Here is a 27448-nt window from a genome sequence, read left to right as displayed (position 1 = left end):
TCAAGAAAAATTTCATAGATTCTCACAGCATCTTTGAAAAAATTCCGACAAATCAAACAATCCCAGGTGAATGGAAGACAGTCCTGATCCACCAACTCCGAAATAGACTCCAACAACTACAGTGGGATCTCACTCCTAGATGTAACACGCAACAAGTTCTCCAAAGTTGTAACAAACCGAGCAGAACCCGAAGTAGACTGTCAATGTGCAGAATACCAAGCGGATTTCAGGAAACGGAACTCGTGCCCAGAACTAATCGCACACCATTTCATGGCCTACCAGAAATAGAGAGCATAAATCATATGTTATCACTTTCATGAACTATCAAAAACCATACGACACAACAAACCAGTAATTCTTCTTTCTTGAAGTGAAATAATTATGCCTACGCATCAAAACAGTAAACCAGAAACCACAAACCTTATCTGAGAAACCCCTACCAATACTTACTTAAAAGTCAAACTGGTGAACGGCAAGGAGGTGGATTCTCCCCATTTGTATTTGACTGACCTCTAGAAAAAGTCTTCACAGAGTGGATGACGAAGATCCAAAATGGAAACCGACTAGGAGCAGAAAATAAAGGCATCAAAGTGAATCCTCTGGCCTTGGCAGACGATGTGGCCCTACTAGCCGATACCTGGGAATAAGCCAAAAAACAGATACTCGAACTACAAAAACAAGTAAAAAAAGTCTGAAAATCTTCTTCGAGAAGACCAAGATATTGACAAATATAAAAAAAAACATATTAAAGTAAAACAAGCAACAGACGCCGTCAAAAAATTCAGATGCTTGCAGAACGGATCAGGTGGTACACCCTCATGAAAAAGGCGATGGAATCCAAACAAAAGGAAGATCTCCCAGCTCACAAAAACCCAAAAACTTTCCTTTCGTGGAATGTAAGAATAGAACAATATAACATAATAACCAACCCGTAGGCCCTGTATGTAGCCGAAACACTGTCAATCACCAACCATGTCCCAGTTGCAAGGCTGGAGATTAGATGAAGTTATTCAGAAAAATCCTTGGTCCCAGATTTCCCAAGAACCTAACCACCCTAAAATATGAAACTAAATACCAAACTACCGAAAAACTCTCAGGTACAGTGAGCAAAAGAAGAACTGATTTTATGGACACATTCTCACAATGAACCCAAATATATTAACAAAATAATGTGGCAACTTTTGCAAAAAAAACTCCTAATTGGTTAAAGGGAACGGAGAAGGACTCAAGGCAGTTCCAAACCACAGAAAATACGGAGAATGTTCATAGATAAAACTGTCAAAATAAAGAAGGAAATTGAAGACAAGAAAGAAATGTTCCAAGCAAAAATTGAACCAAATAACGATCCACATCTCTTAAAAAGAAAGGAAAGCAAGATCGCAGAGAATCAAATAATACTGGGATAAGAGGAAGGTAAAGAAATTAAAAACTGATTAACTTGAAGTTGGATGAAACGAAAGAAGAAGCAAAATACTAAGTAGGTACTAGAGCAAGATAGTAACTTTTACAGCGTTACTGTTGCGTTGTGCTGTGAATTAATAAATTCATGTGTTGCCTAGTGAATAATGAAGCAATTCCTAGCTCTTTCTTGGAGAAGGAATTTTCGTGAGATACTGATACATATGTGATGCATATGGCTCATACATGCATGGTGCAAAGAGCAAAGAAAGTGTGTACTGTGTTCCCTACGTGAGGAAAAGAATGTTCATACATTCCTTTGTGAAGCTCTAACTTCCACCATGTTGTGTCGCTCGTTAAACCTAGCCCTTAAAATAAATATAATTACTGGTAACTTATGTCATCAGTATTGCAGTCTTAAGAAATAGTGATACAGTGTGGAGGGATAGCCTACTCTATAAAGTGATAAAAGAAACTCAGAGCAGCCAGACCTATAAATTTATGACGAACATTTTAACTGGAAGAAAAATTAGAGTAACTCTTAACAGCAAAACCAGCAGATGCATAGCGCTCAACAACGAACTCTCACAGGGCTCGATACTGGCCCCCTTATTGTTATACTTGTACACTGCGGATATATCAGAAACAACGTCCCGAAAGTTTATATATGTGGAAATATGGCAATAGCTTATCAAAGCAAATCTTTTGACAATATAGAGCAGAAATTTAACGAAGACCTCAACCTGTTGCACCTATACTGCACCAAATGGCATCAACAACCGAATCCAGACAAGACAGTAAGTGTAGACATGCATCTCAATAACAAAGAAGCCAAGAGTAAGCTGAACATCAGCATGAATAAACAGACCATTAAACTTGAAGATTGGAGTAATGCTAGACCGGTCTCTAATGTACAGAGTCCATCTAGAGGATACAAAAGAAACCCTGAATTCTAGAAATTCCATTCTTGCCAAACTCACTGGAAACGCCTGGGGACGTTACGCAAATACCTTGAGAACATTTGCCTTGGTACTGGTATACAGATTGGCCGAGTACTGTTCACCTGTAAGGGCCAGAAGTACGCATATATTAAAACTCGATATTCAGTGAAGAGAACCAATGAGAATAATATCAGGAGCACGTAGACATACAACTATAGACTGGCTACCCGTACTGTCTAACATTGCACCACGTGATATCAGAAGAATTCAGCTACTATCAAGATAGTGTAGCAAAATACTGGCAAACCCAAACCTTCCAGCACAACAGGACCTGACACCAAAAAACCACCTGAGATCAAGGTCACCTCTATGGCAAACAACAGAAGAGGTGAATAGAAAATTTATAAAGTACAAGCACAGTAAAGAACAGAAAACTCGTTGCTCACCCAAGCATACCACTCTTTCCAGAGGAGTGTGGACTACGCTGAACCATGTGCGGACGGGTGTCGAAAGGTGCAGGGAGATGATGACCACATGGGGCCTCACGAATGACCCTCCGTGCGAATGTGGGCTCAACCAATCAATGGCCCACTTGATCGGGTGTACTGTGCATGGTTTTAATGGTGAAATGGAGGATATACACAACCTCACGGACAATGAAATTGAATGGCTTAAAAAATAAGTCATATTGTATTAAGTTTTGTATCAAGTAATGCTGAACGTGTCATTTTAATGGTGTAATCTCGTAGTCTAATTTTTCGCTTTATAAATGCCGATCGAGTAAATAAATTAATAAAGAAATAGGTAAAATAGTTGCTATTTTTTAAAAATAATTTAGTTTTGTGATCGAAACACAATCGGCTCCTTTCGGTTTTACTCTTAAGAAAATTATATTTTACCCCTCAGAAGGTAATAACCTCCAACCTGGGAACCAAGGCAGATTTTAATAGTATGGTCCTGCGATAGTTCGCCCCTTACGAGCATAATCTGTCAATACTACACCATGTCAATCACAAAAAAGATTCATCATCATACTGAATGGCGATGGTTGGGTCCTTGCCTTCTTCGGCGGTGATAAATCCACGTGTTTTCGTTGCTGACCTTGTTCATTTGTCTTATAATGATGCGGCCAGCTCTCGTGCACGATGACAAGGAGGCAAAGGGTCTGGACTGAGGTGACACAGTGGCAACACATCCGCTAATGCCTCAGTTAGGCATGCTGTCACGTTGGCCGAGAGATGGTAGTCTACAAGCACTAAAGCCTCCACCCGGGTTCCGGTTCTTAATGGGAGTGAGGGGCAGGTATGCCACTTGTAGAGTGCAGCAGGTGAATGCATTGAGGTTGCACGGACTGGTGAGACTCAGTAGATACACTGATGAGCCAGAAACATTACTTTATCAGCTTCGGATACACATTACATCTTTAGGAATGTCAGACAGAAACGCTGCACTCCAGTGACACAGGCTGGTGAAGACAGTAGACGGTGGCTTCCGCACTGGCGTGAAGGAACAGCGTCAGTGATTGCCCCATTGTGCTGACGTCAGGCGCAGCAACAACCGGTGACCTTGCAGTAGGCCGCAATCTTGGCGTCATCGGACCTCCGTGCTGTGCTGTGATGTGATGGCCTTCCGGGGTGGCGGACGCCAAAGCTCAGATTGCTAAGGCCCGGAGGAGGACGAGGAAGGAGAAGGAAGAGGGCCTGAACGGGACACGACCTGCAGTCCGCTGATAGGAGTCGGGTCGTAAGCAGTGTAGTGGCACCGAGTCCTGCGAGGAGACTCAGTGCTGGGAACGGCTGGACCGACATTGTCTCGAACTCGCGGCTGCAGCTGGTGATGCCCAGATGGGGCGCCGTGGAGTTGGTGCAGGACTCCAAGTGTCTCCGCCTCAAAATCCGCTACTACTTATATGGCTCCAGTGCGCACTTGTTACACTAAAAGCCCGCACCCAGTCACGTAGCTCATAACAAGAAGAGTTTTGCAGAAGTTCGAAATATAGCGCATACTTCAATGCGAGATGCTTATGATAACTTCCACAACGAAACTTTGTCTCGGAATCTGTCAGGAAACCCAAGAAAGAGATTTTGGTCACACATAAAGCACACCAGGGGCAAGACGCAATCAGTACCTTCACTGCCCGATAACAACGGCGAAGTCACTGATGACAGTGCCACTGAAGCAGAGTTATTAAACATGGTTTTCCGAAACTCCTTCATCAAAGAAGACGAAGTAAATATTCCTGAATCCCTATCAAGAACAACTGTCAAGATAGGAAACTTAGAAGTAGATACCATCGGTGTCGCAAAGCAGCTTAAATCACTTAATAAAGGCAAGGCTCGGTCCAGAAAGTATACCAGTCAGGTTCCTTTCGGAGTATGCTGATACGGTAGCTCCATATTTAGCAATTAGTACCTAAAGACCGGAAAATTGCTCAAGTCACACCAATACCCAAAAGGGAAGTAGGAGTAATCCGCTGAATTACAGGCCCATATCACTAACAACGATTTGCAGTAGGGTTTTGGAACACATACTGAGTTCAAACATTATGAAGTACCTCGAAGAAAACGATTTATTGACACATAGCCAGGACGGTTTCAGAGGATATCGATGTCGTGAAACACAACTAGTTCTTTAAACTCATGAAGTAATTAGTGTTATCGACAGGGGATGGCAAATTGATTCCATATTTTTAGCTTTACAGGAGGCTTTCGACACCGTTCCTCACAAGCGTCTTCTAACCAAACTGCGTGCCTATGGGATATCGCCTCAGTCGTGCGACTGGATTCGTGATTTCCTGTCAGTAAGGTCACAGTTGGTAGCAACAGACGGTAAGTAATCGAGTTCAAAAACGGTTCAAATGGCTCTGAGCACTTTCCATCTGAGGTCATCCGTCCCCTAGAACTTAAAACTACTTAAACCTAACCAACCTAAGGACATCACACACATCCATGCCCGAGGCAGGATTTGAACCTGCGACTGTAGCAGCAGCCTTTTCCGGACTGAAGCGCCTAGAACCGCTCGGCTACAACGGCCGGTAAGTTATCGAGTAAACGAGAAGTAATATCCGGCGTTCCCCAAGTGTTATAGGCCCTCTATTATTCCTGATATATATTAACGACATAGGAGACAATCTGAGTAGCCTTCTTAGATTGTTTGCTGATGATCCTGTCATTTACCACCTTAGAAAGCCATCAGATGGCCAAAACCAATTACAAAATAATTTAGATAAGATATCTGTATGGTGTGAAAAGTGGCAATTGATCGTGAATAAAGAAAAGTGTGAAGTTAATCACACTAGTAGTAAAAGAAATCCGCTAATCGATTACGTGATAAGTCACTCAAATCTTAATGCTGTCAATTCAACTAAACACTTAGGGATTACAATTACAAATAACCTAAATTGGAAAGATCACACAGATAATTTAATGGGTACAGCAAACTAAAGACTGCGATTCATTGGCAGAAAGTGCAACAGGTCTACTAAAGAGACTGCTTACACCAGGCTTTTCCACCCCATTCTCGAGTATTGCTGTGCAGTATGGGATCCGCATCAGGTGGAAGAGACGGATGACATCGAAAAAATTCAAAGAAGGGCAGTTGGTTATTGTATCATCGCGAAATACGGGAGAAAGTGCCACAGACATGATACGTGAATTGGAATGGCAATTATTAAAACAAAGGCGTTTTTCGTTGCGACGGGATCTCCTCATAAAATTTCAATCACCAGTTTTCTCCTCCGATTGCGAAAACATTCTTTTGGCACTCACATACATAGGGAGAAATGATCATCACGATAAAATAAGAGAAATCAAGGCTCGCTTGGAAAAATTTAAGTACTCGTTTTTCCCGCGCGCCGTTCGAGAGTGGAACGGTTGAGAGACAGCTTGAAGGTGATTCATTGAACCCTCTGCCAGGCACTTTATTGTAGATGTAGATGTAAACGTAGAACAAGAGTGTGGGCCTGGTGTAGTAACACCGTATGACCCACTCCAGCTGTTGCAGGCCGTGGTTGCCGAGCGGTTCTAGGAGCTATAGTCTGGAACGGCGCGACCGCTACGGTCGCAGGTTCGAATCCTGCTTCGGGCATGGATGTGTGTGATGTCCTTAAGTTAGTTAGGTTTAAGTAGTTATAGGGGACTGATGACCTCAACAGTTAAGTCCCATAGTGCTCAGAGCCATTTGAACTCCAGCTGTTACGGTATAGTTTTTCAGTGACAAGGACAGGTTCCCAGCGTTGGGCTCGACCTTTTGAAACCATCTACACTGTTATGTAGGTTAAGATCCGAGGTATCACACACTGCAATCATTCACCGGGTGGGTTCTCGTCTGCGAGTAATTGACGAAAAAGGCTTTGGGAATCGTGTGTGATAATCAATAACTTTAAATAACGTGTTATCTAGACTGGCTGCGTGGTATAGCGGTTAGAACAACAGCTTCACACGGGGGAATTTGTGGGGTCTCATCTCTTCAGTTACCGGATTTATTTATTTATTTATTTATTTTAAATTGCGATGTGCCGGGGCTAGCAGTGTATTTAACACTAAATTCTTCTACAATCTTCATATGGAAATGATGCTCTAAGCCCCGCCTTTTCTAACTACGACTTTTGCTGTTGCACATGGATTAAGAAGAAACGCGAACTGACTGTAATCGACCCTTCAAGTGGAGGAGAAAAGAGTTTGGCACCTGCAATAGTTTAATTTGATAAAGGAAAGTTTCATTAACGTAGTCAGAAATGAAAGGGCTGCTTTACCGATCCACAGAATGAAAGTTCTGTCCAAAACAACAATTTGATTTATTATGACTAAACTCAAAATAATAAACAAAACACATGAAACATTTACAATACGTCATAATGGATACTCAAATAAATGCTGTGAAGGTGAAGTTGTCCATAAACTAGCCTGTGACGTTTATGACCAAGTGGTATGTGGAGCCAATTCCTTGCAACTGAAATCTTAAGGGAAACACCCAGCCAACCCAACATTAATTGCTGCTACAGTAGTCAGAACTCAGGCAATGAAAATCCAAGATAGAACCACGTAAGACAAGACGAGAACAGGCGCGCTCTGCTGAGCTCTGATTATCACAGAGCAAATTCCCTAATCTGCTGGTCCTGCGGACATACGTTACCAAGCTGTCTTCTTAACTGCAAGGACACGATCTGGCGTACTGGAAGCGATGGCTGGTTGCTTCGACGTCCCGTCGTGGTGATGATAATGTCGCGAGTATAGCCCGAAACAAATTATACTGGTGTGGTTGTTCCAGACGAAAGACTTCCTGTCAATATAAATGCGCCTGCGAGGGAGACGGAGAAGGCTCGCCACACAATCACTGACGGTACAGTGATTGATTTTAACAAGCGAAATCACACAGTAACTCCGATACAGTCAACTTTAGCCAAAACTGCTCAAGACGGACAACATAGGCCGCTTGTACGCAGAACGCTCAATTGCCAACTGTACTCGGAAAGTTACGTTGAAGTCGAAACTTCATCAAATTCGTCAAACAGTTACAATTAAATGAAAGTATATTAGACAGTCAACGGAAGGCAGGCTGGCCAGAGCAGCGAAAGCTCAGTCTTGTAACCTACTCCGACCGAAAGCCGAGAGGCCACTATCCCAAGAGCACCTGTACAAACCGAACCCAGAACATTCCCGCCCCCACGACAGTGGCCGTGGTTAAACGTTCCAATCAGAAACTCTAAAACCGGCGGAAAATTCCAGTCTATTGCCGAAGCACTACCATTCCACCAATGGAGATTCTTGGCTCCAATTTCTGGGCCGATTTTGCTACGTCACTGAGCTATGCCCTGAGTAAGCCAATCACAGTTACGATTATGCAGAAAACCCGGGAATTTGCCCGCCAAGACTGCCTGGGAACACAACTCATTCCCACGCCTCGCTGGTAGCCCGCCAGAAAGTGTTTTCACTACGTTTCTGCGAAGTAACAGAATCTGTAGCCAGCCGCCCCTTCTGGCCCCTCTGGGCGTGTTGCTCCCGCTCTTATGACAATGTTGGCGTCTGGAAAGCATTCACTCCACTCCCTCACACCTGTCGGCTTAAGCCTTTCAAGCTCAGCAGAAACCGCCTGTCACCGGACCACCCGGGTGACGAGAGACGCTGCGTGGGAAGTCTGCATGTGAAAGAATAGCAACTTTTCACCGCATGCAATTATATAGGAAAATCGAATTACTCAGAGTAAATAGAAATATGAGAGGGGGCTCATTCCACCTCTCAAAATCTTTGTCGAAATTATTTTGGTCATTATTGTTATTCAGCTAATTAGTCTGAATGTAATTTTCTCTATTCCTTTGTCACATAATTTTAATCACCATACGAACATTTTAAATTGTTTAATTTCTTTCTTTATATCGTTGCCTTTCCAATCTGAATTTCTGTGAATATGAGTTTAATTATATTTATCTGCTACAGTATATCAGTTATGATATTTGAAATTTACGATCTATCAGTTAAAAATCAGAAGATGAAATAATATATTTATTTTGAATGTGCAATAGTGTGATGTGTTTCTCGTTCAGATGTGAAACTTTTTTACACGGTAATCGCCATACAATGATTTAAAATATATCATACCTATTGCACTATGGACAAAATAACACAAATAAAGATTTAAATGAATGAAGGGTTAGAAGTAAACGAAATTCAAGCAAAATGAGAAATAGATATAATGAACGCCATAATGTGGACGAAAAAGCAGGGTGATAAACCAAAGAAATTAAATCGTAATTAATACATAAAGCTTATGAACAATGATGTAAAGTGGAAAAATAATGATAGGAAGAAAAATGAGAGCAAATGATGAGGTTGATTTTACGATTAAAATAAAATTGTAAAGGAATGGAAATTAAAAAAAAATATACTTAAATCAGTTTACTGAATAAAAATGACGATCAAAGTAATTTCTATAGACATAAAAATAAAAAGCTTTGTGCAGCTGTCGAGAATCGAACCCACATCTTCCTGGATGTGAAGCTAATATCCTATACATTACATGAAACATCTACACTAATAACGCATATTTTTTAACGCTGCTGAGTGTCACACAAAATTTCGAAATTTTTTCGTCAATTATTCGCAGACGAGGGCCTGCCAGGGTGAGTGACTGAAGTGTGTGATACCTGGGATCTTAACCTACACAATCGTATGGATTGTTTCAAAAAGTCGACTCCACCGCTCCTTTCATGTTATTCCATTTCTGCCAAAACAGGGTAGTGACACTACATATTATTCAGACTTGTTCGGAGGTACTGGTAGCGTCTCTGCTAACTACCACTCTGTCACAGGATGGTAGGTTCATCCACCACCCCTGTATGCATCATAGCAGCGTCGCTCCCATCAATATGCGTACAAAATTTTGTCTCGTGACGATTAACTTTATCAATGGCTTGCGCCATTTCTTTTGGAACCTCTAGAGGCGTGCTACGGTACTAAGATTCGGTGATTTCAGCGAGTATTAGGACGGGATGGCTACAGACGTATACCTACAAAAAAATGAAAACCATTAACTTTATTTTATTGGTGTGATAATTAGGATATTAATAATGACGCTAGTAAAGGAATATGTGAAACATACAAAATACGTTATTGAGAATGTTGAGTATAATAGGTAGAGATGGAAGGATTAGCTCAAGACAGGATAATATGGAGAAAGGCACGGACACAATAGAAAAATTTGTTACTGAACAAATTAACCTCAGGTACGACGTGTTTCTGCTGTAGTATTTGCTGTCGTTACGTGCAGAAAACAAAACACCTGCGGAACCGTCCTGTGCCGTTCACCCGCTACGAAGCCGTCAAGTGTGTCTATTGCTGGAAGACCGCGCTCGGACTCGGCGCCGCTGACACAAACACGGGTGCGACACGCGCGTCCGTCGCCGGGTGATTCATCCGGGCCCCCATCCGCGCAGAGATAGCGCCGCCAAACAAATGTCCGGCGACGCCATCGATTCGTCCTCCGCGAAGGGCGGCCAAGGGCGGGTGGACGGGCGCCGGCCGTTACGCTAGCCCAGTAGTGCGCCGCCGAAATCCGGGAGCCAAATGGCGGAAAATACGAGGCAAACTGCTGCGCAACGCTAACAGCAGACACCTTCACGTAACAGGCTGTACTCAGACGACCCATCAGCTGCACTGTGTTATTTACTGATTATACCTGCAAGATTCACTTAATTTATGAACTTGCATTATACGACGGCGAATTATGTGTGATATTGATGGTACTGGATCGTATGAGGCGTAGTGGTGCTACCACATTCTTCACCTCAACTGACTCCCTAACTTCTGATCAGGTTCTCCACTACATATGCCCAGCAGGAATACAAGTCCAGTGGATCCACGGCACCATCTTCCTGCATACAAGTTGAGAGTGAGCTGAGCCTGTATCTTCTGATACCTCACTGTTGAGATACGGGATCAGGTGTTTACAGGAAGAAGATTGGATAGAGCTGAGGAATAATAAGTTACAGTAGGCGAAGCAGGAGGAATAGTTTCAACGTTCCTCCAGACAGGGCACTGACGAATCGATTTCTCCTCCGGTGAGAAGCCCCTCCGGTGTGCAGCACTTTTTGTGTACCGTTCTCATGTACCGGTATCAGCGTACCTCATTTTAACAGAATGCACTTTATATAAAAATATGATCAGAGATATCTGTGAGCAAGGTGTATGACACAGGCGAAATACTATCAGACTTCATGAAGAATATGGTAATTCCAAACCCAAAGAAAGCAAGCGTTAACAGGTGTGAAAATCAGTTTAGCAATTCACGGCTGCAAAATACTAACACGAATACTTTACAGACGAATGGAAAAACTGGAAGAAACCGACCTCGGGGAAGATCAGTTTGCATTCCGTAGAAATGTAGAAACACATGAGGCAATACTACCCTACGACCTATCTCAGATGACAGCCCTGGAATATTCTCTTTCAAATATCGAAGGTGGTAGGAGTAAAATACAGGGAGCAAAAGGCTATTTACAATTTGTACCGAAACCAGAAGACAGTTATAAGAGTCGAGAGCATTAAAGGGAAGCAGTGGTTGGTAACATCTCCTATGTTATTCAATCTGTATATTGAGCAAGCAGTAAAGGAAACAAAAGAAAAATTCGGAGTACGAATTAAAATCCATGGAGAAGAAATAAAAACTTTGAGGTTTGTCGACGACGTTGTAATTCTGTCAGAGACAGCAGAGGACTTACAAGAGCAGTTGAATGGGACGGACAGCGTCTTGAAAGGAGGATATAAGATCGACATCAACGAAAGCAAAACGAGGATAATGGAAAGAAGTCGAATTAAATCAGATGATGTTGAGGGAATTAGACTAGGAAATGAGACACTTAGAGTAATAAATGAGTTTTTCTATTTGAGAAGCAAAATAACTGGTGATGGTCGAAGTAGAGGGGATATAAAATGTGGACTGGCAATGGAAAGGAAGGCGTTTCTGAAGAAGAGAAATTTTTTAACTTCGAGTATAGATTTACATGTCAGGAAGTCTTTTCCAAAAGTGTTTGTATGGAGTGTAGCCATGTATGGAAGTGAAACATGGACGATAAATAGTTTAGACAAGAAGAGAATAGAAGGTTTCAAAATGTGGTGCTACAGAAGATTACTGAAGATTAGATAGGTAGATCACGTAACTAACGCAGAGGTACCGAATAGAATTCGGGAGAAGAGGTATTTGTGGCACAGCCTGTCTAAAAGAAGAGATCGGTTGGTAGGACACGTTCTGAGGCATCAAGTGATCATCAGTTTTGTATTGGAGGAAGCGCGGAGGGTAAAAATCGTAGAGAGAGACCAAAGAATGAATACACTAAACTGATTCAGAAGGATGTAGGGTGCAGTAGTTACTCGGAGATGAAGAAGCTTGCACAGTATAGAGTAGAATGGAGAGCTGCGTGAAACGAGTCTCTGGATTGAAGACCACAACAACAACAAGAACATAATAATATGAAACCAGCAGGTAGCTTAGCAGTTGATTTACCTTCCATTTTAGGACATGACGAAACGAATGTGATCCGAGTTTATGAGTCTGTGTAGCGTCTGAGCTTCAATAAAGATTATAAGGTAGAAGATTTTTGTGTGTTTTCCTGGTGGTTGTCTCATCTTTTCTTTTGACACTAATCAGCAAGTGACAGTTCACCGTTACAGTATTTTAGTTAATGTGCAGGAACCAATTATGTGAGTCTCTTTGGATCGGAAGAGATTCTGTCTTCTTTCGAGCGGCTTACAGAAGTGATAGAGGCTGCCAGTCTCGCTTTCGAAATGAAAGCAGAGCTCACCATTTGCAGCATAGTCGACAGGAGAGATTGCGGAACTCTGGTACAGGGCCGAGTGGAGGGTTTGAATGAGAGGCTCAGACGGTTCTATGACCGTGTAGGCTGCACATTTCTCAACTTGCGCCATTGGGTGGTTGGGTTTCGGGCTCCGCTGAATAGGTCAGGAGTTCACTACACACACGAGACGGCTGCACGGGTAACAGGGGCTGTGTGGCGTGGACTGGGCGGTTTATAAGGTAAGAAGGAGGTCGGAAAAACACAAAAAGGGCTTCAGTCACAAAGGGAGCAGGCCGAACACATGGAGAACGTAAATACAGGAACCATCGGTATTGTAGTTGTAAGCTGTCGTAGCTATGTTGGTAAAGTACCAGAGCTCCAAGTCCTAATAGAAAACACTGATGCTCAAATCGTTGTAGACACTGAAAGCTGGCTAAAGCCGGAGATAGGTTCAGCCTAAATTTTTGCGAAGAATCTAACGGTGTTCCGAAAATATAGGCTAAACTGTGGTGTCACCGCCAGACACCACACTTGCTAGGTGGTAGCTTTAAATCGGCCGCGGTCCATTAGTACATGTCGGACCCGCGTGTCGCCACTGTCAGGATCGCAGATCGAGCGCCACCACACGGCAGGTCTGGAGAGACTGACTAGCACTCGCCCCAGTTGTACGACGACTTTGCTAGCGACTACACTGACGAAGCCTTTCTCTCATTTGCCGAGAGACAGTTAGAATAGCCTTCAGCTAAGTCCATGGCTACGACCTAGCAAGGCGCCATTAGCCTTACATAGCTTGTATCTAAAGAGTCTCACTTGTATAGTCAAGAGCGATGTACCACAAGGATGGATTAAAGTTAAGTATTCAAGGAGCTACGTACTTTTATTTATAGCATTCACTACGTATCCTGTTTCAGACCTCACGCCATCCTTCGTGCGCTTATAGCGTGCCTTTCGGCCCCCTCAAACACACTGTGTCGGCACCTCTGTCGACACAACATAAACACAGTTGGTGGTTATGACAACATACTTTACCTGTTGGCAACCAATAATCCTGAGCTAATAGCAACCATCAAAACGGATACGGGGATCAGTGAACAAAGGGCTGTCGTAGCTAGATTGAATACTGTAAGCCCAATTCCTCCAAAAATAAACGAGAAACATACCTATTCAAAAAAGCGGATAAAAATTTGCTTGATACCATTCTGAGAGACAATCTGCGCTCCTTCCAAATTAACAATGTAAGTGTAGAGCAGATGGGGGCTTCAATTCAAAGAAATAGTATCGGCAACTATTGAGAGATTCATACCAAATAAATTATAAAACAGCGAAGCTGATCCCCTTCGTACACAGGACGTGTCAGAACACTGTCGCAGAAACAACGGAAGAAACATGTCAAATTCAAACGGATGTAAAATCTACAAGACTGACGCTCTAAATTTAGCACGGACTTCAGAGCGAGATGCTTATAATAGTTTCCACAACGAAACTTTGTCTCGAAACCTGTCAAAAAGTCCATAGGGATTCTGGTCGTAAGCGAAGCATGCTAGCGAGCAGACACAATGAATGCATTCTCTGCGCGATAGCAATGGAAATGTGGTGTCACCGCTAGACACCACACTTGCTAGGTGGTAACTTAAATCGGCCGCGGTCCTGTAGTACATGTCGGACCCGCGTGTCGCCACTGTAATCGCAATCCTAGCGCCACCACATGGCAGGTCACAAGACACGGAATAGACCTCGCCCCAGTTGTACGGAAGACATAGCTTGCGACCAGACGTACGAAGCTTTCCTCTCATTTGCCGAGAGACAGATAGAATAGCCTTCAGCTTAGTCTATAGCTACTACCTAGCAAGGCGCCATTTATCAGTGCTTATAGCTTACTACTATTCAAGAGATGTATTCCAACAAGAGAATAAAAGTTAAGTAACATCTACGTACTTTTCTTCTTATTCATTAATAAGTCTCATGTTCCAGAACTTCAAGCCCGTCTGCGTTAGTTTAGCGTGCACCTAGCTACCTCATTGTGTCTATGCTGTATGAGCAAGACACAACAGGAAACACTATCGACGACAATGCTGCCAAACCAGAGGTACTAAACACAGCCTACTGAAATCCCTTCACAAAAGAAAACGAAATAAATATTGCAGATTTCGAATCAAGAACTGACGCCAACATATCTTTGGAGTAGTGAAGCAACTTAAATCACTTAACAAAAGCAAGTCTTCTAGTCCAGACTGTATACGAATTAGGTTCCTTTCAGAGTAAGCTGATACAATAGCTGTATTAACAATCCCGTATAACCGTTAGCTCGACGAAAGATCCGTACACTAAGAGCGGAAAGTTGCACAGGTCTCACCAATAGTCAAGAAAGATAGTATTAAAGGCCCATATCAATAACGTCGATACACAGCAGGCTTTAGGACATATATAGTGTTCTAACATTGCAAATTACCTCGAAGAAAACGGTCTACTGACACACTGACAACACGAATTTAGAAAACATCGTCCTTGTGAAACTCAAGTACCTCTTTACTGACACGAAGTGTTGAGTGTTGTTGACAGGGAATTCAAATTGATTCCGTATTTCTGGATTTCCAGAAGGCTTTTGTCACGGTACCACATAAGCGGCTTGTAGTGAAATTGCGTGCTTGTAGAATATCGTCTCAGTTGTGTGACTGGATTCGTGATTTCCTGTCGGAGAGGTCACAGTTAGTTGTAATTGACGGAAAGTTATCGAGTACAACAGAAGTGATTTCTGGCATCCCCCAAGGTAGCGCTATATGGCCTTTGCTGCTCCTTATATATACGTATAAACGTTTTAGAAGACTGTATAACAAGGGAACCTCCCCATCGCACCCCCCTCAGATTTAGTTATAAGTTGGCACAGTGGATAGGCCTTGAAAAACTGAACACAGATCAATCGAGAAAACAGGAAGAAGTCGTGTGGAACTATGAAAAAAATAAGCAAAATATACTAACTGAGTAGTCCATGAGCAGGATAGGCAACATCCACGGTAGCCTGAGCTCAGGAGCGCCGTGGTCCCGTGGTTAACGTGAGCAGCTGCGGAACGAGAGGTCCTTGGTTCAAGTTTTCCCTCGACTGAAAAGTTTAATTTTTTATTTTCAGACAATTATAAAATTTCAGGCATTCACACATAAACTTCGCTCTCCAAAATTCCAGGACATGTTCAGATTTGCTTGGACATGAGCAGGATTTGACAGTCTACACGCGGAAAAATTTGAAAACGTTAAAAACATATGTTTTGACAGAACACAGGGAAAACTGTGCGACTGTGAAACTGTTGCATTCATCTGTTGCAGTTTATGTGACAAACTCTTATGTTTTCATCACTTTTTTGGGGGTGATTATCACATCCACAAAAAAAACCTAAATCGGACAAGGTAGAAGAATCTTTTTACCCATTCGCCAAGTGTACAATTTAGGTGGGTCGACAACATATTCCTGTCATGTGACGCACATGCCGTCACCATTGTAGTATAGAATATATCAGACGTGTATTCCTGTGGAGGAATCGGTTGACCTATGACCTTGCGATGAAATGTTTTCGGTTCCCATTGGAGAGGCACGTCCTTTCGTCTACTAATCGCACGGTTTTGCGGTGCGGTCGCAAAACACAGACACTAAACTTATTACAGTGAACAGAGACGTCAATGAACTAACGGACAGATTATAACTTTGCGAAAATAAAGTAAGTAAACTTTTCACTCGAGGGAAGACTTGAACCAAGAACCTTCGGTGCAGGAGCTGCTCACGCTAACCGCGGGACCACGGCGCTCCTGAGCTCACAGCGTCCTAGATGTTGCATATCTTGCGCATGGACTACTCAGTTTGTATATTTTGCTTATTTTTTTCATAGTTCCACACAACTTCGTCCTGTTTTCTCGATTGATCTGTGTTCAGTTTTTCAAAGCCTATCCACTGTGCCAACTTATAACTAAATCTGAGGGGGGTGCGATGGGGAGGTTCCCTTGTAAGAATACGTCTTATGCTGTTTGCAGACGGTGTTGTCGTATATCAACTAGTAAAGCCATCAGAAGATGGACACAAATCGCAAAACGATTTAGGAAAGATATCTGTATGGTCCAAAAACTGGCAATTTACCCTAAATAACGAAAAGCTTAAGGTCATCCACATGAATGCTGAAACGAATTTGTTAAGGGGACCACACCCTGCCTATCTAACACATGTTAATTTTGGCAAGTATATGACTCATTTCTGAAAAAAAAAACTATTTGATGCAGGACCTTAATATTTTTACTGTATGTTACATGATGCTAATAGAACCAACTACACTAAAATCTATCCATTTTATAGTTTTCAAGAAATGCTTTTTTAAATTTATTAACAAAAAATATTAAGTTTCTTCTGCAGAAAATATTTTTTTGTGGACTTCCTAATGGGGGAATATTAATGAATGTACTACCAAAGGTGGCTTTCTATGTTATTCAGAGTCTCTGAAGATTTCATTCATTTATCTATGATAGTTTCTGATATAATGGGTCATATGTACTGAAAATTTTAGTTTGTGGTAAAGTGAATTTAAAGAAAAAACTTTTGAAATTTGTTACTTACGGTTAATTAAAACTGTCGTGCTGCATATGATGGCCCTTCTTTGGCCTCTAGCAGGTCTTCAGCTTTTTCAGTACCCAACACTTACCAATATTACCACAACTGAATGTAATAACAGCATCATGAACTCCTAGTTTCACTGTATGCATGCCTACAAATACAGTTTTAGGAAGGCGCTTCCAAATTATGCTGTTGAAACATTCATTTGGGTTCTGTGTCTGCCCATGCAGACATTTCCTTAGGAGGTCAGGATGAGCCAAGTCTCTGAAAATAGGTTTAATTGCTGTAATAACAGCAGCAGGAAAGGAATGCTGGTGAGAATATGATTCACCAGTTGCCTGAGCCCTATTGTATTTGCACCACGAATTTTCTCGTGATGGACACAATCCATGATATGGCTTATCATCAGCAGAGGACTTAACGAAGAATATGGCCCAAACATCTCTCTTCATTGCCTCTAGATTTTCCTTATTTCTCCTAATTGCCTGCCCATTGTATACCCGCAAGTTTTCTATTTCAGTTTTAGTTAACCGAACCCTGTTCCGTCAACAATTTTCCATATTCTAATATTTTTCCTCTCATATCAACAGTTAGTTTTCTCAGCCTTGTTCGCAAACGTTTTTTAACATGGCCCACACATTCTATTTTGCTAATAATGGCATCTCCATATGGATTTGAGGTGACAGTGGGTGGGTTGACAGTGGGTAACAGAGCCGGCCGCGGTGGTCTCGCGGTTCTAGGCGCGCAGTCCGGAACCGTGCGACTGCTACGGTCGCAGGTTCGAATCCTGCCTCGGGCATGGATGTGTGTGATGTCCTTAGGTTAGTTAGGTTTAAAAAGTTCTAAGTTCTAGGGGACTAATGACCACAGCAGTTGAGTCCCATAGTGCTCAGACCCATTTGAACCAGTGGGTAACAGAAAAGTGGGCGCGGCACATAAACACACGTGGTAGGAAAACGCTGTTTAAATGCTCGAACAATTTTTTTTCAGCAAAATCCTTTTCAGTGTACTTAAATAAAACCTTAATCTATCGAAATATGATGAAAACCGAAAATCGATTTGTTTCGATCTGAACCCCGGTGTGGTCCCTTCGAACTTCGGTTACACGATAAATCTGACAAATCTAAAGGGCGTAAATTCAACGAAATATCTGGGAATTACATATACGAACAACTTAAAGTGGAAGGAGCACACGATAAAAAAATATTGTGGGAAAGGCTAAGCAAAGATTGCGTTTTATTGGCAGGACACTTGGAAAATGTAACAGATCTACTAAGGAGCCTCCTTTACTACGCTTATCCGTCCTCTTTTAGAACAGTCCAGCGCTGTGTGGGATTCTTACGAGATAGGATTGACGGAGTATGTAGAGAAAGTTCAAAGAAGGGCAGCACGTTTTTTATTATCACGAAATAGAGGAGAGACTGTCACTGAAATGATTCAGGCTTTGGGCTGGACATAATTAAAACAAATTTCTCTTCCGAATGAGGTGCAAAATTAAATTTTTTTTTTTAGTGTGATGGGTGTAAAGTGATTAATAAACTGGCGAAATGTTGCAATTGAAGGACAGATGTAGAGAAAGCGGGGACCTTAGACTGCGCTTTCAGTTCAGCTTCAACAGCGTTTCATTAAGGAGCCCCTGACGTTGCGCACATCAAGTCATCCTGGCCCGCAGAGTGCTTATCCAGCACGTCTCGGCGCCGACAGGAGGGTGCATTGAGCAGGTAGCCTGGGCCACGGCTCCGCTGTCCATGGCAGAAATTGGCTTTCTTTATGCGGCACCGCTATCTGGTGTGTACATCGCTGTGTGCCGCCTGCTCAATTGCGCGCATCTCGTGTTTGCATCTCGGATGTCTGCCTGGGCCGCCGGAGAGAGAGGCGGGGATGCAAACACAAGATAGCCGCGCTGCGCAGCGCAGCGCTTCGCCTGACACTTGCCTGAATACACGCCGCCTGTCAGACTCTGCGCGACAAGTATGTGCTACTCCGGTTACGTCATCTGACGTATAGTGTCTGCTACACAGGTCTAACGACCTGTCTTCTCTGTACGGTAGTTTCTTATCAATTCATTCCGCTCTGACAACTTTGTCTCCTGGTCACAAACCCTTAAAGAATGTTTTGTCCACTATAAAAACAAAACGTCAGCATATACTCTCTGGGAATAGTAACCAACAAAACGGTTCAATTTATTATGCGTTTCTAGGCTCACCACTAGTTACGATAAATAATCATATCAGTCAATCAGGAACATGAAATTATACGTGATAGTATCACTAAATTATGGATATCAGTTTCTGTTAGTAAACATATGAAATTGAGGAGGAAGTGGTTTTACAAAGCACTTGGGTTCAATTTTACACCATGAATATAAATCCACATTTGCAGTCGCTTCAGTATGAGGATTAGTTTCGAGACTTTCTTGAAAAGCTTCTTGAAGCACAGGTAAACAGACCACCGTAGCTGCTGCATCTGTAGGAATCGTTTCGCACACTGCTCCACTTGACACTGTATTGCCAGAGACTGGCAGCTACTTCAGTGGCATTTGGAACTGTACAAGTACTAGCTACACCTTCTGCGCCAGCGCCTCTTCCTAAATTCTGAACGTTCTGCGTACTCTTCTGTGACCTCTTCGCAGGACTTCATTACTTGATGAGCCATAACTTCGCCTGTCATGGAACTACACCACCTCCAAGACGTCATGCCTATTGATCTAAAAGAAATATTCAGGAAAGTCGGCGTGTACCCTCTAACTGAATAAATCAACTAATAATATGCATAAACTGTTTCCGTCACTTTGCGTATTCTCAGTAACTGTCCGACATGTGCACTGTCAGCAGAAATAATTTATAGTAGCTCAGCGGTTAACATTTTGGAGATAATTTCTGACACAATATTATGTGCAATGTTCATTTGTCATCAGGAGAAGCATTTCACAGCATATAATGTGTAAAATGTAACGTAACTACACTGCTGGCCACCGTAAATGCAACACCCTGAAGGAAGCATCCGAATCAAGTGAAATTTACACCATGGGTTTGCAGCGATGAGATATGTAACTGATTAGAATTTCAGCGCAGACACACATCACGCGCGCCTGTGGCGCCACCTCATAGCGCCATTTAAGGCTTGGCGATTTCGACGAGTGTACGTTCGGTAACGTGCGTTTACCTTGTGGTTGTTTCACAAGACGATCAGTTATGCCTCGTAGACAACAGCGAACATCTTTTGATCAAGTATCCGAGTTCGACAGAGGAAGGATAGTGGCTTACCGAGACTGTGGATTATCATACAGAGAAATCGCTAGTCGTGTTGGACGAAACCAAACAACTGTAACGCGGATATGTGACCGTTGGATGTAGGAGGGTACGACGGACCGACGTGGTCGATCGCATTCACCTCGGTGCACCACTGCACGTGCTGATAGGCAAATTGTGCGCATGGCAGTGACGGATCGCTCAGTGACATCCCGAACCATAGCACAGCACATTGCGTCTGTAAAGCATCATCCAGTGTCTGCGCGTACCATTCGACGCCGTTTACAGCAGAGTGGTCTGTCCGCAAGACGTCCATTGCTTCATCTACTATTGACGCAGAACCACAGACGTCTCCGTCGCCAATGGTGTGATGACAGACGGATGTGGACGGCAGAATGAAATGACGTTGTCTTTACTGACGAGGCACGCTTCTGTCTGCAGCACCACGATGGTCGGATTCGAGTGTGGAGACACCGTGGAGAGAGGATGCTGGACAGCTGCATTATGCACGGCCACACTGGTCTTGCACCGGGTATTATGGTATGGGGCGGTATTGGATATTACTCTCGCACGCCTCTAGTACGCATTGCCGGTACTTTAAATAGCCGGCGCTACATATCCGAGGTGCTGGAGCCAGTTGTCCTTCCTTACCTTCAGGGCTCGGCCACAGCCATATTTCAACAGGATAATGCGCGACCACACGTGGCACGCATTGTCCAAAGGTTCTTCGTCAATAACCAGATTGAATTGCTTCCCTGGCCGGCTCGCTCTCCGGATCTTTCGCCGATAGAAAACATGTGGTCCATGGTTGCTCAACGAGTGACCCAGATAACATCCCCAGCTGCCACACCAGATGATCTTTGGCAACGTGTGGAAGCTGCTTGGGCTGCTGTACCCCAGGAACACATCCAACGTCTCTTAGACTCAATGCCGAGACGTGTGGCAGCGGTGATCGCCAACAATGGCGGCTACTCTGGCTACTGATTCTGGCAGGAACCACATGTCACAGACGTCTGTAAACGTAATCATTTGATACTTGATCAACATGTTATCTACAAAATAAATTTTGTTGTGCTACCTCTTGATTTTCTTTTGCATTTACGGTGGCCAGCAGTGTAGAAACTGAATTCAACCTACTTGCCGCGACCGCTGCGGTCGCAGGTTCGAATCCTGCCTCGGGCGTGGATGTGTGTGATGTCCTTAGGTTAGTTAGGTTTAAGTAGTTCTAAGTTCTAGAGGACTGATGACCTCAGAAGTTAAGTCCCATAGTGCTCAGAGCCAATCTACTTTCTTACATGTACGAAGCTGAAGAAAACTAGCTATAAATATACTTACAAACGGCTCTCTTCTTGACTATATCTTTATAACGTTAGAAATAATCAGAAACGTACCTGCTGACTGCGAAATCTTCGACATCAGCTGTGTTAAGTACAGATGTACCACCTGTAAGTGATGAGGGCCACACTGAGCCACAGTAAGATCCTTCTAATACACCAACTAGGGAAGAAGCACCGTCACAGAACTTAGCTCATCGTGACATTTTCAGAGGCTGATGAATCAACGAGCATCCAAACAAAATAGGAAGACTACAACAGGTATCCCATTTGGAAAAGTGTTTGAAGATCATTCTAGAAAGCAGAAGGTGAAACGGGAAATGAAAACTAAAAGCGACAAGACAAATCAGTTTTGAGAAGAATATGGTTCGCCTGGAAAAGTGGAAGACAAAACTTGCGAGCCTTTAGATTATTCAGTGAGGATGTTTACGGTTAAAATGAAGGCAAAGAAAAACAAATTAGGCAAGCCTCTCTATATCGGTAAAGCGATGACGAATACGAATGATTTTGGTCACTGCGAAGTGACATTTCCCGGCCGCAACGATGTCGGAGATTTGATGTGTTTCTGGATTCCTGATATTCTCAGTACACCCGTGAAATGGTCGTATGGGAAAATCCCCACTTCATCGCTACCTATAAGATGCTGTTCAAAATGGTTCAAATGGCTCTGAGCACTATGGTACTTAACATCTGAGGTCATCGGCCCCTAGAACTTAGAACTGCTTAAACTCAACTAACTTAAGGACATCACACACATCCATGCCCGAGGCAGGATTGTAAACTGCGACCGTCGCGAGGTTCCGGGCTGAAGCGCCTAGAACCGCTCGGCCACCGCTGCCGGCTAAGATGCTGTGATCCGTCGATCGTTCGCCAACTGTAACTCCACGTTCAATCTCACTTAAATCTTGATAACCTGCCAATGTAGCAGCATGAATTGATCTAACAACTGCGCCAGGCACTTGTTATCTTTTGCAGTGAACACATGGTGCGTCGTGGGGCGATGACTCTGTTTTAAAATAACTGAAAAGCCACGATCGCTTCAATTGTTTATTAGATGACCGGTTTCAGCACTCTGAAGGTGCCATCATCAGATCTGTGAAGGTATAACATAACAGGTTTGAGGGAAGACTTACATGAGTTAACTATATACATTACAATTATTACAGAACCACATACCTGAAACGTGGATTAACATCTATAAAACCATATGGACATCGTGGCATATGAGGCAGACCATCTGATAAAATCATTGTCACAACCAATAAAAAATAATAAAAAGCTGCTCTCATGGTCATTCTTTCCATAAAATGTAAAACTGAAGTCACCGGATAAAACTACCACTGCTCGCCTAACACCGGTCGGCATCATCACTGCCCTATTCCATGCAGGCTTACCTGCTGTGGTTCTAGCGGTTCACAACCGGCCACCAGATAGCGCTGTCCAAGCAGCGCATACACAGTCCCACGGCATAACCACTCATTACTACTAAAACACAACTTTACTATAACTGCTTGTTACATACCCATGCACCCACATTTTGCGCATGCATTTCCTGTACATACTACAATCACTATAAAGTACGTCAATTACAAAGTAAAAGCATCTGAGGCACAGACATTATCCATTATCGCCTTACAAAACTACATATTACAATTTACCTTTATTCATATAAGGACGTCAGGAATATGCACACAGAAAGCTGTTCATAACACGACTCAGGTACAGTGTGACGAGCGATAAAAACCTGTATGCTGGGCGTTACCTGTCTAGGCACTATGGTCTTAGGTATTGTAAGCGCTAAAAAAAGAACATATTTACTTGCTATAAAGTCTTGGTTCAAATGGCTCTGAGCACTATGGGACTTAACATCTATGGTCATCAGTCCCCTAGAACTTAGAACTACTTAAACCTAACTAACCTAAAGACAGCACACAACACCCAGCCATCACGAGGCAGAGAAAATCCCTGACCCCGCCGGGAATCGAACCCGGGAACCCGGGCGTGGGAAGCGAGAACGCTACCGCACGACCACGAGATGCGGGCTGCTATAAAGTCTCTCATCATCGATACATTCGTTATGAGCAAGGTATGAATCAACTACGAAAACCTGCATAGGCACATGCAATTAAGGAATGCCAGGTCAGAAGCAAACCGAAGGGTACAAGAACAGGGGGGAAATGACATGCGGACCAAGATGCACCGCGACTCCACGTACGCTCCCGTCGGCATGGCACTCGTATCGTCCATAGGCCTCACCGAATGGGGAATAATGACTAACTACATTACTATGATACCAAAACCACAAGCGTTCTAGCTTCATACAAAAATATATCTGTAAAATATAAAATAAATAAAATAAGAACGTAACGAAGACCCGCTTGGCGGGCAATTGTAATCATCGAGTAAAGTTTTACTGGCGAAGCTGGCCAACTACACTTCAAGCCTTATAAAAAGTATTTACTTTACCAAGGTAGGCCCTCCTAAAAAACATACAAATAACATTAGTAGTATTCTAAAGGCGGCTTTTCGAGCATAATAGATAAACATTACGCATCACAATGTGTGAATAGGTCGCACAGGGTCTCTAGAGCACCGCATCAAATATGTCAAAGAAATTATGATCCGCCGATTCTAACTGGTCGTTCAACAATTTGCTCGGAAACCTCTTTCTGTTTTTGTAAATTTGGATGTTTTCCAAAACGTTGAGTTGAGTTATCTTATGTAAGAGCGCAGCGCAGCGTCGCATTCTGCCTAGTTGCATATCGCTGTAGTTGAAAACGCATGCCTGTACCAGTTTGTTTGGCGCTTCAGAGTATATTTCCGTATAGGGGCGACATGGCAATTGAGAGCCACAAGCCCAGTGTCCACGGATAAATACGATACTGCAGTACCGCTGTTGTTAAGAAGAACGATGCAGTGCTCTTTCGGACATCCGTATCGAATGTATCTTTCAAAGCTCAAGCAAATAACTTCTTGTCTTGTGCCCCACTGTCGCTAGCCGAGGCTTTCAGTGTGAAGCAGGTAGCCTCTCGACCGGAAGAGCCCCGCGGTACCATTCTGCGGCGCGGCGGTGGGCGTGGCCGCTAATAATTTAGCGAGCCGGCCGGTTCTCGACGCAGCGAGAGCGTCCGGCGTCCTAGGCGGGCAGAGCCGCTCCTCTTCTCTATATCTGGGACACCTGCCGCCGAGGAGGAGCAAGAGGACGATGGTGCCGCCGCGCCCCGCCGGCTCCAGTCTTCTCCACTGAGCCCGGCTAGTAATTATTCATATCAGCAATCTGCAAAGTAAAAGGAACCCCTTCTCTATTATGTCAAAGCCGAGCAGCCTCGGTGGGGGTGGGTGGAGGGGAGGGCTTTGGGCGCCACAGTGGCGGGGAAGGGAGGCGTCGTCCGCTTTCTTTTCTTCGGCCTGCGCCTCTCTTCTTTGCTGCTTAGCTCCAGAAAAGCGCGCCCGCGAGAGACACTGCGAGCTCCTCAGCGCCGCCTACCACCGCACAGTGGCGCTCTCTGAGCAGCGCTCGGCTAATGGTAAGGGGCCGTCGACTCGTCCAGCTGAACGCGTACCTCGTACCTCACTTCAGCGACGTCCCTCTCAAGCGTAGCCTCGTCACTGTATAGGAGCAGGCGCTATACATGTACTGTAGTGTCTCAAGATGTGGATGCCAAACACTATGGCCTGCAGCTTGATACCATCTTCAACATCTACATGTATACTCCACTAGCCACCAAGCGGTGTGTGGCGGAGACCACAATTGGCGCCAAAGTCATGTTTTCCCACCCCTCTGTTCCACTCGCGGAACGCACGAGGGAAAAACGACTGTCTGAACACCTCACTACGAGCTCTAATTTCCCTTATCTTTGAATGGTGATCACTACGCGATTTGAAAGCTGGTGGTAATAATATATGCTCTACATTCTCGGCGAAGATCGGATTTCGGAATTTAGGGAGCAGCCCCTTCCGTTTAGCGCGTCGTCTATCTGCAAGTGTGTCCCACTTCAAACTTTCTATGAGATTTGTGCTCCTCTCGCGATGACTAGACGTACCAGTCCCGATTCTTGCCGCTCTTCTTTGGAGCTTCTCAATCTCTTGAATCAGAGCCAACTGGGAAGGGTCCCATACAGACGAACAATACTCTAAGACTGGACGAACTAACAAATTGTAAGCAATTTCCTTTGTTGAAGGACTGCATCGCTTCAGGATTATACCAACAAACAGCAATCTAAAGTTCGCCTTGCCCGTTACTTGTGTAATCCGATAATTCCATTTGAGATTATTTCGAATAGTCACGCCCAGATACTTGACACATGTTACCGCTTCCAAAGACTAGGCATTTATTTTGTACTCGTATCTTAATGGGGATTCCTTGTTATGCGCAGTAGGTTACACTTACTAATATTGAGAGATAAATGGAAGACATTACACCACGCATTTATTTTCTACAAATCCTCATTGATTTGTTCACAATTTTCGTATGTTACTACTTTCCTGTAGATTACAGCATCATCGGCCAACAATCTAATGCCGCTGTCAATACCATCAACAAGATCGTTTATGTAAATCGTAAAAGGCAGAGGAACCAATTACGCTGCCCTGGGGCACACATGAAGTTACGCTTGTTTCTGTTGAAGTCACCGTATTCTGGACGACATACTGCTCATTAGAAAACTTTCTATCCAACCGCATAACTCATCGGATAAACTGTAAGCGCGCACTTTTTGGAGCAAGCGACAGTGCGGAACTGAGTCGAACGGCAGGCCGCGGTGACTGAGAGGTTCTAGGCGCTTCAGTCTGGGACAGCGCGACTGCTACGGTCGCAGGTTAGAATCCTGCCTCGGGCATGGATGTATGTGATGTCCTTCGGTTATTTACGTTTAAGTAGTTCTAAGTTCTAGGGGACTGATGAGCTCAGATGTTAAGACCCATAGTGCTCAGAGCCATTTGAACCATTTGAGTGGAACGGCTTTCGAAACTCTAGAAATTTGGCATCAATCTGGGAGCCGGTATCTAGAGCGTGTTGTATATCATGCACAAAGAGGGTCAGCTGTGTGTCTCATGACCGCTGTTTCCTGTTTCTGCAAATGATTCTAGAAAGGTCATTATGTCTGAACAGAAAATACACTCCTGGAAATGGAAAAAAGAACACATTGACACCGGTGTGTCAGACCCACCATACTTGCTCCGGACACTGCGAGAGGGCTGTACAAGCAATGATCACACGCACGGCACAGCGGACACACCAGGAACCGCGGTGTTGGCCGTCGAATGGCGCTAGCTGCGCAGCATTTGTGCACCGCCGCCGTCAGTGTCAGCCAGTTTGCCGTGGCATACGGAGCTCCATCGCAGTCTTTAACACTGGTAGCATGCCGCGACAGCGTGGACGTGAACCGTATGTGCAGTTGACGGACTTTGAGCGAGGGCGTATAGTGGGCATGCGGGAGGCCGGGTGGACGTACCGCCGAATTGCTCAACACGTGAGGCGTGAGGTCTCCACAGTACATCGATGCTGTCGCCAGTGGTCGGCGGAAGGTGCACGTGCCCGTCGACCTGGGACCGGACCGCAGCGACGCACGGATGCACGCCAAGACCGTAGGATCCTACGCAGTGCCGTAGGGGACCGCACCGCCCCTTCCCAGCAAATTAGGGACACT

Source organism: Schistocerca nitens, chromosome 7 (genome assembly GCF_023898315.1).
Source record: "Schistocerca nitens isolate TAMUIC-IGC-003100 chromosome 7, iqSchNite1.1, whole genome shotgun sequence".
Taxonomy (NCBI): domain Eukaryota; kingdom Metazoa; phylum Arthropoda; class Insecta; order Orthoptera; family Acrididae; genus Schistocerca; species Schistocerca nitens.
This window is presented reverse-complemented; position numbering follows the sequence as displayed.